The sequence below is a fragment of the Vanacampus margaritifer genome, chromosome 18, assembly GCF_051991255.1.
Source record: "Vanacampus margaritifer isolate UIUO_Vmar chromosome 18, RoL_Vmar_1.0, whole genome shotgun sequence".
NCBI lineage: Eukaryota > Metazoa > Chordata > Actinopteri > Syngnathiformes > Syngnathidae > Vanacampus > Vanacampus margaritifer.
Genome location: NC_135449.1, coordinates 6579314 through 6593204, shown reverse-complemented (window position 1 = coordinate 6593204; position 13891 = coordinate 6579314). Strand labels below are relative to the sequence as shown.

The following is a 13891-nucleotide window of genomic DNA, read 5'->3' as shown; positions in this document are numbered from 1 at the left end:
GAAGTGTCTAGTGTTGAGTCAATTAAGGACAATGCAAAATAGGTTTGAAATAACAATAAATCTAGAATCATACTTTGTGGTATATTTATAGCATTGCATGGTAGAAGCCTTAAAAGTAGATCACGAGCCTCTTGGGCATTTATGAATCTAGGCACTTTGCTACAGATTATTATTATTATTATTTTTAGATGATGTTTCCCACTCAACTTCATTATTCCTCCTTTTGTCAATTAGCCGCTGACCCTCGATGTGTGTAAAGGTGAAGGCGAAATGGCGGAGCGTCTCGCCTGCCCGGGGAGACGGACGTCAAGGCTAATTGATTCCCGCATTTGTCGCGGCGCTGATTGATTGCCATTTCGCCTTGTTGGCTTTTTTAACCCCATCATGTGATTACATTTAAATGTGTAATCTCGCCGGGTGCATATATGAACGCATTGGAGGGCGGGAGTTGACGGCACTGTGGCACTCCCCCCCCCCACCCCCCCCCCCTCCCTACTGCATACTGATAAATGTGTTTTTCTTAAAGGAGTCTCTTTTAATGTCGGTGTGTGTGTGTGTGTGTGTGTGTGTGTGTGTGTGTGTGTGTGTGTGTGTTTCTGTGCTAATGCGGCGCAGGGCCGAGCTTCGGGGCTTGGAGGCAGGCACACTCAGAGGCTGTCCCGCAACCTCGACCCCGGCATCATTTGTTTGGACGAGGGCCGTCAGCGCCTGTCGCGCGGCTCATGATGAAGTGTCAGTTGGTAATTGTCCCCACGAAGCAGCCACATCTTACGGGGGTGGGGGGTGGGGGGGATCGGAGGGGGGGGGGCTGGGCTGACAGAGAGAGAAATGACACTCGGGGCTCCTCCTTTTCTCTCTGGCTGTCCGTAGCTTTTCAGTCCTCCCTCTTATATTTTTCCTTTCCAGACTTCCTACATCTGCGCGTAACGGGCCCGCCTGCTTGTGGTTCCCGAGGAGCTCCGGCGAGGCCCCGCTTGCGACATCACATGTGTTTGTGCAATTACTTTACATTTTCATGTGAGTTTGAATATGCTTAAACTCTGCGTATGCTCCACTTAAGGCGTCTTTAAACTTCTCATGCCTTTTTTTATTCAAGCACTTCCGGGCAAGTCTGCCGCTTTATTAACTTTACTAGTCTGGACCAAAACAATGGCGCCGGCTGATAACAATTTAGCGTTGTTTTTTTTTTATTGATTAGAGAATGTCTTTATGTAAGGAAAAGCTTTCGCGGGTCACTCGGTAGCTATTTACCGTGCGATCCATAATATGGGATTGTTTGGGAGGACTGTAATGCACCTTGAATGCCTTCTATGCATTAAGCCCTGTTGGTATCAAGTCGGACCCGGGTGCGTTTTTACGTAGCCCTTTGATGTAGGTGTGAAGTGTGTCAAGAACAAAGAGAAACAGAAAAGACAAAGGATCGGGGATTACGTGAAACACCATCGTGAAAAAAAAACACTGAAAGATTGAAGTGCAGAAAACGCATTTGTGGGGAACAAAAGCAAGCGCGAGTAGGAAGACGGTTTCATAAAACAGAGAGTGATAAGCATTTTTGGGGATTTAGTCTGGTATGGATTTGGTTAAAAAAAACTGATTGGTTTATCGATTTTGGGTAATCCAAATTAGCCCATCAAATGGTAAAACGTAACCCGTTATGTAGCTGTGCAGTAATGGGATTAGTACCTAAATAGACAACAAATGTGGACAAAAACATAACTGATTAATTATGTAGTTAACCCGTGGGCAGTATTTTATTTTGCAATGGCTTGGTCAGAACCAACAAAAAGCCAAAAAATGGTCACAATAACGCCAAGGGGTAATGTACATGATTAAACTTCGCTTAGTTATGTAGTTGGTTGAAATCACAGCCTTGGCATAATCCTGCTAATTGATAAAAGTGCAACCCTGCCTGGTTCTGGAGTTTTGTAGGTGATAGTTTGTTGAAAACAGAATCCGTTATTTACCTTGTCTGTCGGTGGACTCAAAGTTCCGTCCGTCCGTCCGTCTATCCATTTAGTCAGGGGATTGAAAAGAGCATTTTTTTTTCTTACACTAAAGTGAACAATGTGATAGAGGTTGAACAACTTCAACGATCTCCTGTAGTTGTGATAAAAGTTCAGTTGAAGTCGATTAATCAATGACGTCGTTGATATTTTATGTTGGTTTCCGACTAGTCCTGTGTTCTGGCTGGTACGAATGTTTAGCAGAAGCTAGCGTGGCTAATCCAAAATCATCTCATTTTTGTACTCTCAGACCTGTACAGATCTACGAAGACCGCGTCGCCTCGTCGGCTTGACAGTCTGCGTTAGAGTCTGGCGACGGTAGCAGACGGGCGAGTCAAATATACTCTACAATTGGAATGCTAAAAGCACTTATTTAGCGGTAGGGATGTAAAAATGATCAAATATCGCGATACGATATTATCACAATATGACAAAATTCCCAACATTGTAAGAATCCGATAACGTTGGTGCCCAAAACATGGCTAATTAAAATTAAACTGTACTTTCTGGAACTACACAAATGGAGCTCCACCTGGCTTTTTTTTTTAACAAATGTGCTGCTTTTATATTATGGTAGTTTTCATATTCCGATATTGCCGTTAAAATCGCATAGTTAATTAGCGGCTCGTGAACGTGAAGCTTTCGATCAGGCAACTCATGAGCTAGTCGACTAATCGGTCCAACCCCTACGATGTGATCCACTATACCACCCGGCAAACTTGACATTCCTGCTTTGGTGCCCAAAACATGCCTAATTAAAATTAAACTGAACTTAAAAACTAAACAATAGAGAGTGCTGGAACTACACTAATGGAGCTCCACCTGGCTTTTTTTTTTAACAAATGTGCTGCTTTTATATTATGGTAGTTTTCATATTCCGATATTGCCGTTAATATCGCATAGTTAATTAGCGGCTCGTGAACGTGAAGCTTTCGATCAGGCAACTGATGAGCCAGTCGACTAATCGGTCCAACCCCTACGATGTGATCCACTATACCACCCGGCAAACTTGACATTCCTGCTTCCCTCTCTCACAACACATCTTGAATAGAACACGGGTGCTAAATGATGCAGCACGGCGTCGCGGGAACATATACCGATCCTATGATAACGACACTCCTGGCGAGGAATCCGAAACAAGGGAATATGCCCTCCAAAACGATGCCCCTGTCGGCGGATGATAAATGGAGTTGGTGATTAGTTAGTCGAGGAGGGAGGTGCACTGCTTGGGCCCTTTAATGGGCCATAATTTGGAAGATAACTGTATTGTCCTATCTCTCTTGACATTTAAATCTAATCAGACCCTCCTCGTTAGCGCTGCTACTCCAAAACGGACGAGCCCAGGAGGGATCCAAAGGCAGCAACCGGAGAGGGATCGCCCCCGCCGAGGGGCTCGCCGTGCAATTATTAGAGCCAGGGGCCCCGGGACACGCATTTATGCTGGTTTTATTTAGATTTTGTTGAACTGACAGCTCAGTTTACACAGCTAGTGTTCATTTAGCAAGATAATAGTACAACAGACAAATACGCGCTGGATCCTTTACACCTCCCCCTGCACGCTCGCAAACATCCCTTAGGAGCCACTTTGAGGTCTCTCCTCCACTCGTTCTTTCCACAGATGAGATGCTCGGTTTGATTAACACTTCTCTTTCATCCTCTTCATTAGCACAGCAGCCACTGCAGCAGCGGCGGCGGCGGCCCACGAAGAAGAGGCCATGAATTAGATTCCACTTATTCCATAGACTGCATCTAATTCCGCACAATGGCGCTTAATGGTTGGGGTGTAATAGGAAAAAGGTGTTTGTAATTGTTTCTCCAGACGCAGATGTTCCTGGGGTGGCTCAAAGATCCTCGGATAAAAAGCGGCAACGGCTTCGTCTGTCCTTCCTTCCTTTTCCTCAGTCTCTCCTTTGGTCTCTTGAGGTCTCTGGTTAGTGGCGTGGCCTGGTGGGTGGTGTCCGGTCGGTGCTGGATTTCGCTCTCCTTACTTTTCTTTGGTCCTTCCTCGGGTCTCCTGACGGCCTCACGACTCTGGATGGAGGTGTTTGGTTTAGGTGAACGGTGTGGGATTTTTTAATAGGTTTTAACTAATGAATGCACACACGCACATACACATACTCACCCACATCAAAAAAAAATAAAATAAAAATAATTTAAAAAAAAGAGAGCAATGACGATGACATGTCAAATCGGTAAAATTACCAAATGAACAATACTGAGCTCTCCAGGAAAAAAAAAAAAAAAAAAGCGGCAACGGCCGGCCGGCGTTTCCGCACAGCTCGCGAGCAATAAACGCGCGCGGAGGAGCCAATTTCCTCCGTCCGAGCGTCCCGCCGCGTGGAGGAGTCGGCCCTCCGTCAATGAGAACCACCTGGCGCTGAAGGAAGTGATTAGGCTTGGCACCGCTGCGAGCGAACAACTGTTTTGTTAAGCGGCGTTGAGATGCCGAGGGGGGGGGGGGGGGGGGGGGCTCGCCGGAGAAATATTGACCTACCTTTTCTGGGATCTAAGGCGCCGCTGTTGTTGTGTTAGCGCTCGGCCACGAGGGACTTATTTTGGACGCAGCGTGCGTCCCGGGGTTTTTGATCGGCCACTTTGCCCGAGTCGCGCCGCAACGGCGTGGATGTGGTTTTGAAACTCCCCAGCAGACTAAACACATTGAAAATAGCCCAGCGACCGGCTGACCATTTAGTGGAGGAAAAGCGTACCTCTGCATACGCACAGAATGGAGATAATGACTAGATGTTTTTATTGCAGCATGTTTTTTGAACATAAAAACATCCAATGAAATTCAGTAGGCTTCTTTGCGCCAGCCAAAAACACAAGATTCAATTCAAATGCTATTTATGAGTATTCGAAGACTCTAATCCCAAAAACATTTTGTGCAAATCCATCGCAGCACTCTTGTAAATCATAGAAAACCCACATATATTTTTTTTCCTGTTTTTTTTTTTTAGGCGCGCTTGAATCTTATGAAACGAACATACCCTGCTTTCCAAATCACTTTTAAGTCATGTCAAAATATAACATATTATTGGCCAAATTAGAAGCTGAGTTTTTGAGGCTTTTGCTGCAGGGATTTATTCATGTGGGGGGGGGGGGGGGTTGAAAGTTGCTACTGAACAAAGTTTTGCGGTAAACCCCACAAAGGGCGGCCATTTTGTCATTTGCTGACTTGCTGACTTGCTGACGGCCAATCATGGCTCAGCTTGTGAACAGAAACAGGTGAGCCATGAATGGGTGTAACTTGTTAGCTGAGGCTTGAGCAACTGTGATGTCATTTCCACTCGACAGCAACTGGCAAAATGGCCGTCTCCACAGATGGATCAAAATGAAAAAAAAAATGGATAAAAATGAAAAAAAAAATAATTTTTTTTTGCTGCTTAACTCATATTCCACAAACGCAATATTAATCAGAATGCAGTATTTATACTACTGTTCATATTGTAAAGATTTTTTTTTTTATAAAATAAGAAAAATGTACAATAAATCTATTTATTAATATTTATTAATTAGAAATTTATTGCTTGCGTTTGTTGAAAAAAAAATACATAGGAAGGGGACCTAAAGTTCGCATTAAATGATTGCAAAAATCTGAAAAAATTCGATTTTTTAAAATGTATTCTTTATTTTTTCCAAATCGTTCAGCGCTTCTGTCTACCACGTCCAGTATGTATATTGCGGTCTTAAAATCCATTGATTACCCAAAGAGAAGCTCGTTACCATCGAGAATAAATGCCATGGTGCAATTAAGCTAAAATTAAATTAACGGTAATTATCGCGCTGCATTTTTTCTTCGCCACGACACCTCCCTCCATTGCCCCCTCTCCGCCCCCCTCCGAGCCGCGTGCTGTTCATCCTCATTCACGTTGATGCTTATTTAATTTGTTTGACCTTTTTATGGTAACAGGGCTTGTCAGCTCCTTCTCGTCCACCTTGTTTTCACCCTGCGCGGGCGCGCGTGTGCGTGGTGGTCTAAAAGTTCAATATTGAGCTGTGGGGGGGAATGTGTCATAACGCGAGGATGAATGCACCTTTGCGCAGTGGCCGCCACGGTTGAGCGAATGTTGGCTTGTGGACAGTCGCGCTGATCACACCCGATGATGGAAATGCGTGCCGCAGAGAATGTGTGTGCGTGTGTTTGGGAATACGAGATCAAGGGGGTTTGTCTGTATTTTTGCAAGTTTGATTTATTTATGTGTATGTATTTTTTTTTTGGTGATGGGTATTTATTGGAGGAGCAGTCAGACAGAACGAGGTTTGAAAAGGAATAGTAACAGTAAATGACAACAATAACATTACACATTGTAGGAGTTGGATTATTCCCAGATGTGGTCTGGCCAGGCATGAGTGATGGGATCACATTTTTTATGTCATTGAAACAAGTTGAGGAATTTCATTTCAAATAGTTTGGCTCCCGCAACCAGTATGTGCCAGCTGCTTTTGTGAAATCCGCTTGACAGCCACTGCAGATCTCCGCCAACAAACCCGAGCACAAATACCTGGTGGCTAATCCCCCAGCATGCTGCGGTGCTGTGCAGGGCTAGCTAGCCATCAGTCAGGGTGAGGTTGTGCGGTCCACTTTTTTTGATGCGGCACATCCTCGCTTCACTTTTTGCTTTTGGCCTCCAAGGCCCCCGCGGCAATGTGTGTGTGTTTGAGAAACAGTGAACTTGCGCTTTTCTGCAGACGGTGAAAGAGAGAAATCTCCGGTTTCACCTGCACAAAGTTCTAGCACTCTAGTGCGCGCACAATGGCGGCCTGACCTTGTTACGAGTAACCAACTGCTCTGCTCCGGCGTTTTGGATTTGCGCAGACATTTTTCTGTTGATTTTTTTTACTCAAACACACCCAAATGAGCTCTGCTGGTTTCTGGCAAGTGAGAGACGCAAAGAGGGCGGAAGCGCCGCAGATATGCAGGAAGTGCCATTTTTATGGGACCAGCCCGGCGGTCACGAGTTGTTCACGAGTGAGGGTAGGTTAGAGCGGGAGATCGACAGGCGGATCGGTGCAGCGTCTGCAGTGATGCGGACGCTGTATCGGTCCGTTGTGGTGAAGAAGGAGCTGAGCCGAAAGGCAAAGCTCTCGATTTACCGGTCGATCTACGTTCCTGCCCTCACCTATGGTCACGAGCTGTGGGTCGTGACCGAAAGAACAAGATCCCGGATACAAGCGGCCGAAATGAGTTTCCTCCGCAGGGTAGCCGGGCTCTCCCTTAGAGATAGGGTGAGAAGCTCGGTCATCCGAGAGGGACTCAGCGTCGAGTCGCTGCTCCTCCACGTTGAGAGGAACCAGTTGAGGTGGCTCGGGCATCTGGTTCGGCTGCCTCCTGGACGCCTCCCTGGGGAGGTGTTTCGGGCATGTCCTACCAGGCAGCAGGCCCCGGGGACGACCCAGGACACGCTGGAGAGACTATGTCTCTCGGCTGTCCTGGGAACGCCTTGGGGTCCCGTCGGATGAGCTGGCTGAAGTGGCTGGGGAGAGGGAAGTCTGGGCTTCCCTGCTAAAGCTGCTGCCCCCGCGACCCGACCCCGGATAAGCGGAAGAAGACGGACGGACGGACAGCCAGGTGATAGGGCTCCCCCGGACACTGGGGCCCGCCCGAGGTGCCAGGAGGCCCACCGGAGCCCCTAGACTCTGTCCATGGATGGAGCCCCCGGCCCAGGGGAGGGGGAGGAAGGCGGACAGGGGAGGGGGACGGGACGGGGGAAGGAAACGACAAGAAGGGCAAGGGGCGGCGGCAGGGTAGCAAAGAGGAAAAAAAAACAAAAACAATGGCGACGCGAAATGTGAAACTGCGGCAGAGAGACGCGCACACACCCTGACATGCACACCCCGGCTATGTGTGTGCATGTCTTTGTTCTGTCTCGCTGTCCTCTTGGCACGTAAATCATAATGGATCTCATTATCCAGCTGGGTCAGCTCGGTGGGGCCCGTCTGGCGGGAGATGATAGCTAGCTGAGTGAGGGGCTGCCATGACACACAAATGCACGTACACACCGCTCGCCACTACGGTTATTTGTCTCATCCCCGTTCGCGTACGATCAAGATGATAGACTCATACGCACTTCCATTCCGCACACACCATTCAAACATTAGCGGCTCGGCTTCCTATCAGACAGACGGCCACGGGAGAGAGGCATCATTTTTTATTTTTTTTTAAAAAAGCCACTTCCTGCATATCTGCGGCGCTTCCGCCCTCTCTGCGTCTCTCGCTTGCCAGAAAACCTCCGAGCTCATTTGGGTGTGTTTGAGTAAAAAAAACGTCAACAGAAAAATGTCCGCGCGAATCCCAACGCCGGCTCCAACGAGGTTGAGGGCGGAGCCGGCGGTTGCTCGTAACAAGGTTAGGCTGCACACCATTTGTTTGGACATGACCATTACCCGAGCCAATTACTGGATGGTATACCAGAGGCTTGCCAACGAGCTAATGTTTTCCCGTCACGCCCGCCCCTCCCCTCGCAAACGCGCACACACACACATATGAGAAAGGAGGGGGGCGAGTGGGAAATAGATTGAGGGAGGAAGCACGGAGAACGGCCCCGGGGCACAACCCCCCCCCTCTCCACCTGACTGACTGATGCAGCTAATAAACTTTCATTTAAGCTAATGTTGAACCTTTTTCTTCTTTCTCTCTCTTCCTTCCATCCAGCTCTCTCCGCTTCCAGAAGACAGGTCGGTTCGAGCGATCGATGCGGGCAGTCTGCCGGCCGGATGCCCGCTTGGCTGAACAGCGCGCCGCTTAATCAGTCTGAAGTTCAACACATAGGAAGCCGCTGCCGACCAACAGAGGTAGAAACGGCGTGTAATGATTATGTACAGCAGCCACGAACCCGTTTCATCAATCAAACGCACGCCCTGCAATTTCGACTCAATTGAGTTTTTATGTTACCACAACATTAAGACTGCATAGGATCGAATACAAAAAAAACAACCGGCTCCTCGAGATCCGGTGTCCTGCAGGCCCGCTAGCACACCTGATTCATTTAATCATGCCTTATAACGATCCAGATCTTTAGTATCAGGTGTGTTGGTAGGCGGAAACATCTAAAACCTGCAGGATTCCACACCTCGAGGACCGGAATTGGACGAGAAGTTTTAGGTCCGACGCAACTAAACTCGACTGAAGTGGACTATTGACTCACACCTGCACATCAAACGTATGAGCAGTTCTACTGTATGCATAGGATATTACTGGATTTTTGTGTGTGTGATTGAACCACAAAAACATGGCGAGATTGTCAAAGAGGAAGCAGATTGCTACAAGGGCAGGAAATGGCTGAGAATGAAGGAATTTGGATATTTTGAGAGACTATTGGTAATGATCGATCGCCCCTGTGCATTTCGGTAACAGAGGTTCTCCACGCTTTGCTTTCTGGCTACAGATACATATGAATTTATGAAGATAGTTAACAATTATTGTAAAAACAATATAATCTAATATATTGGTCTACCGTGTATTGGATTTTGAAGCTCCATGTACAGTATCCTGTACTGAATGACTTTTTTACTGAACCATAAAAACATGGCAGGATTGTCAGGGAAGTTTCCTGGACTCGAGCCCAGATTCAAACTCAGAACCTCTCTAACCACGTGCACCACCGTACCGTGAAATCTTGCTAACCAACAAAACCGTTTCTCTCTCTCTTGCTGAAACAATAAAAGCACATCAAAGATTCATAATTATTTTTAAACTATGGAGCGTATTTCGGATCGCTGCGCCCTGCCAGCTCGCTCGCTCTTTTAACTGTGTGCTAATTAAACCTTGAGACAAAAGCAACAGCTATGATTCTCTTCTATTTGGAGCTGCAGAACAGGCTTTGTCTGAGGTCACGGTTGGCACAGTGTGTGCACATGTGGCTTCCACCCCCCCCCCCCGCCCCCGTTCTGTTTACCGTGTACTGTATGTGTTGACACTGGACACGGTTCGTGCAACCGCAGCACGCTCTTACCAATTGTGCAGCAAATACAATAATGCATGCGTGCATGTGTTTTGTGTTTTGGGCCCAGCAGCGCTTCTGCAATTGATTTAACTGCGTTTTAGCAACGTGAAGATTTCAAAAGGTCACTTGTGTCATCTGACATCATTCGTGGCTTTTTTTTTTTTTTTTTTTTAAAAGGAGGGGAAGTCCGACGAGATTAAAAAAAATAATAATAAATCGCCCAAATCTGTAAATAATTGGCCACCTAAGACTCACTTGTTCAACTGATGCGAGAAGGTCAACAACTTAGAGAGCCTCCCTAATTGAGATGATCTCCTCATGTGCCACAAATCAAGATCCATTAAGAGCGATTAAGCGCCGACAAGTATAGCGCAGTAAATCAGGGTCATCAGATGGACCAGACAGGCAGAGGACGGACGAAGAGCAAGAAAAAAAAAACAGGATGTTCAGCCGTCTGTGTGTGTGTGTGTGTGTGTGTGTAGGATTTAGCAGGTGACTTTTAACGTTCATATCAACAAAATTTGCGACGTACAAATACGTTTTTGGTAGCCAGCAGATCGATTGGATCGCGAGTATGCGCGTGAATATGTGCATGCGTGCGTGCGTGCGAAACCTATTAAAAATCTCTCACCGTTCACCTAAACCGAATACTTCAGAATCCGGAGGAGAACCGAGGAAGGATCAAAGAAAAGAAAGGTTTTCTTCTTCTTTTTAAATTATTGGCGGATCTCATCTCTATGGCGTATACCGCCACCTACAGCGGCGGAGTGCCCTCTCAATATTCGCAAAAGAAGAAGAGATGGAAACGGGCACGAATACACACACGCACGCACACACACACACACACACACACGCACATACACATACTCACCCACATACAAAAAAAAATAAAATAAATATATATATATATATATATATATGTGTGTGTATATGTGTATATATATATATATATATGTATATATATTTAAAAAAAAAACATTTATTAAATTTTTTTAATTTATTTGTTTTTAAAAAAAAAAAAAAAAAGGGAGAGCAATGATGATATCAAATCGAATGAACAATACTGAGCTCTCCTGAAAGAAAGCAGAAAAAAAAAAAAAAAAAGGAAACGGGCACGGGTCAGTCGCATGTCCGTTTTTTTGCGTATTTTCAGCAAATCCGCTAACAAATTTTGAAACAATTGGATGGAAACCTGACTAGTGTGTTGATATGTGGCTTTACCGAAACGGATATCAATGACATCGTCGATTAAACGACTTCGGCTAGACTTCCGTTGCACTGGCGTTTTACGATGAAAATGTTGAAGTCATTCAACCTGCAGCTAACTAAAAAAAAAAAAAAAAAAAAGGAATTACGACGAGTTTGTGAGGCACCGATTTTCCCTCACGTTTTTGTGCCAGAACTCCTTCCAAAAGCCACCGTGAACGACACGAATGCACTCGTTTTCACAAAAAGGGCCTCGCTTTGCGAAATTACCTTTTGATTTGTTGATCCGACCTCTATTTTTTTTCCTTCCGATCCCTCCCTCGCATCCATTAGCGTGAGTCGCCGGCGTGCTCGTCTCCCGAAAGCGAATCCGGAGGCGCGATACAATAGGTGAGGCAGGCACTAGTCAGTATTTTATAATAATACAGGCAATAACAATAAATCCCAGGGGCTAATCATTTACTCACCAATCTTCAACCCCGCCCCCCTCCCTCACTGAACCCGGAGCGAAGCTGCATTACCCCGCAGCCGCCGCCTTCAATTACACCATTCATCATGTGTCTTATCTGGCCGGCGCTTTGATTGAGTGTGCAATGGGAAGCGTGTGTGTGTGTGTGTGTGTGTGTGTGCCCGTAGCTTTTTGACAAGAGTGGAAGCGGAATTTGGGTGCGAGTGTGTTGTGTTGGGATGTCAAACGTGTGTGTGCAAGAACCCACAGCACATCTACTTGAGTGTATAAATCAAGCCAGATAATCCCCCCCCCCCCCCCCACCACACACACACACACACAACCTCTCTCTGATCCGCTCTGTCTCGGCAAGCCCATTTTTCTTTTTTTTAACCTTCTACTGTCCCATCTTTCGTCCCTGCTTCTTCTTTGGAAGCCATTTGTCTGGGAGGATGAGGGGGGGAGGGGGGGGCGTCTCATCTCCAGCGGTGCCGAGTGTTGGGAGACAGGCGACAAATTTTAATAAGCAACTGGGTGCTGTAATTTAGCGGCCTGGGAGGGCGATTAGGCTGATTGATGCCCAGGCTCGCCTAATGGCGCCGGCCTACGGGCTCCGGGTCCAAATTGGTAGTAATGAAAGTTTTGTGCAAATTGAGATGGAGGTAAAAGAGGCACCTTTCTCTCACTCTCTGACCCCCAAACCCCCCGCCACCCAATCCTGTCTCTCTTTGTTACGCTCTTGCGTTCTCTTTTGTTTTCATCTCGTCCGTTTCACTTCCCGTGTTTGGAGCTGTCGGCCGGTTCCTCCGCCATTGTTCACGCCGCCCGCCGCTCTGCCTCGTTACGAGAATCGATGCGCGCCTCATCTGCCGCCGCTCTCCTTTTCTCTCTTTCGAGCCCGTTATTGATTTCCAGTTGTTCATTTCCTCCCCCTTCTTAAGAGGAACCTATTATTCTCATTTTCGGCTCCACTTGAGTAGTTTTCCGCAGTCACAAAAGTCCTCGTTCATTTTCTAACAGACTTCTTCCGCAGTCAGAGGGGGTCCGATTGCATCAGACCGCTTTCGGCGCAAAAAAACAAAACAAGACGACTGTGTTGGTTTTGGGTAGGGAGGTTTGATACCATCTTTTTTTTCCCAGTATGAGTAGATACTGATACCAAGTACCAATACCACTAGTACTTTTGACACATAAAATGTCCCCTCAAAAACGATGACATCATCTTAAAGAAAGATCTACCAATATAGCATTTTTCCCTTAAAACTGTGTGAAATTAATGGCAATTTTCGTAAAACGGATCGACCACTGTCGCGAGTACTGATACCCTAAAATAAAAGGCTGGTATCGGCTACTTCAAATGGGCGTATCTTCACTTTTTGTGCCAGGGCGAGTTGAGCCTACCGCGACGAAAGCTGCTGACAAAACGGACAATTTGGCGACAGAAAGTAGGCCATGGCAAGTCTAGTTAAGACTCTGGCAACGCAGTGACAAGAAGTAGACTCGATTTTAGACTCGCAAAAAGCTGGTCTAAGTGGTGCAGGTGGTGTATCTCCATTTTGGTGGATTTCGAGGCGCAGGCAGATTCCGCGTTCCGCAGACATGTGTTGTGGATGTCGTTTAATTCATTCATAAATATGAACCCTGTGGGACGGTCCCCAACATCATCCTCAAGGGTGAGGTCTTACCGGCATAAATACACTTTGCGTGGGCCACTCTTTTGCATGGACCCCAGCTTTTGCAATGTCAAGCATGGCGTGCACCTCAACTACCCTTATTTCAGTGGGAATGAGAGGAGCCGCTTCGATTGGCCGGGAGTCGGCTGCGTTCCGTCCTACAACATTTTTTTTTTTTAGCCCTTTTCCAGCTAATGGCAAATGTGAATCAGCGTGCAGCGTCGGCAAACTCATTACCGTCCTGTGTTTTACAATGCCGCAGATTCCTGCGATTTCAACCGACCTCAGATGTTTCTCGGCTTTTCTCCCTGAGTCAGGACTGCATTACGGCCCTCTTCAATAAACACATCTCGAATAGTGATCGCATTTTCTCGCATTAGCGATAAGAGAGCGGCGTTAAATTGAGGGATGAGCACATTATATCTCAAGGTACACCTTTCACAGATTGATATATTGCGCAGTAGTGCATCGCGCTGAATAAAATCAACACGGGTTTCTGATCTCACATCTTCCTTCACTCGAGTGTAGCAGATAATGAAAAAACAATTAATGCGCGGCAAAAAGGAGGCACTTTGAGAGGGAAGTTGTTGAAAAATCCCCCGAGAACTCGGCTAATGG

The 13891-nt window shown here is 46.6% G+C and overlaps 1 protein-coding gene across 2 annotated transcripts in view; it reads left to right on the top strand.

Annotated features, from left to right (window-relative positions):
* The window catches only part of raraa (retinoic acid receptor, alpha a), a 177033-nt gene that overhangs the window by 41121 nt on the left and 122021 nt on the right, over positions 1–13891 (top strand). Inside the window, exon 2 of one of the 2 annotated variants that reach the window (XM_077551135.1) lies at positions 8656–8795. The exons of the other annotated variant lie outside the window; for it this stretch is intronic. The gene's annotated coding sequence lies outside the window, so the exon portion shown is untranslated. The remainder of the gene's footprint in view (positions 1–8655; positions 8796–13891) is intronic. 2 annotated transcript variants of the gene reach the window in all.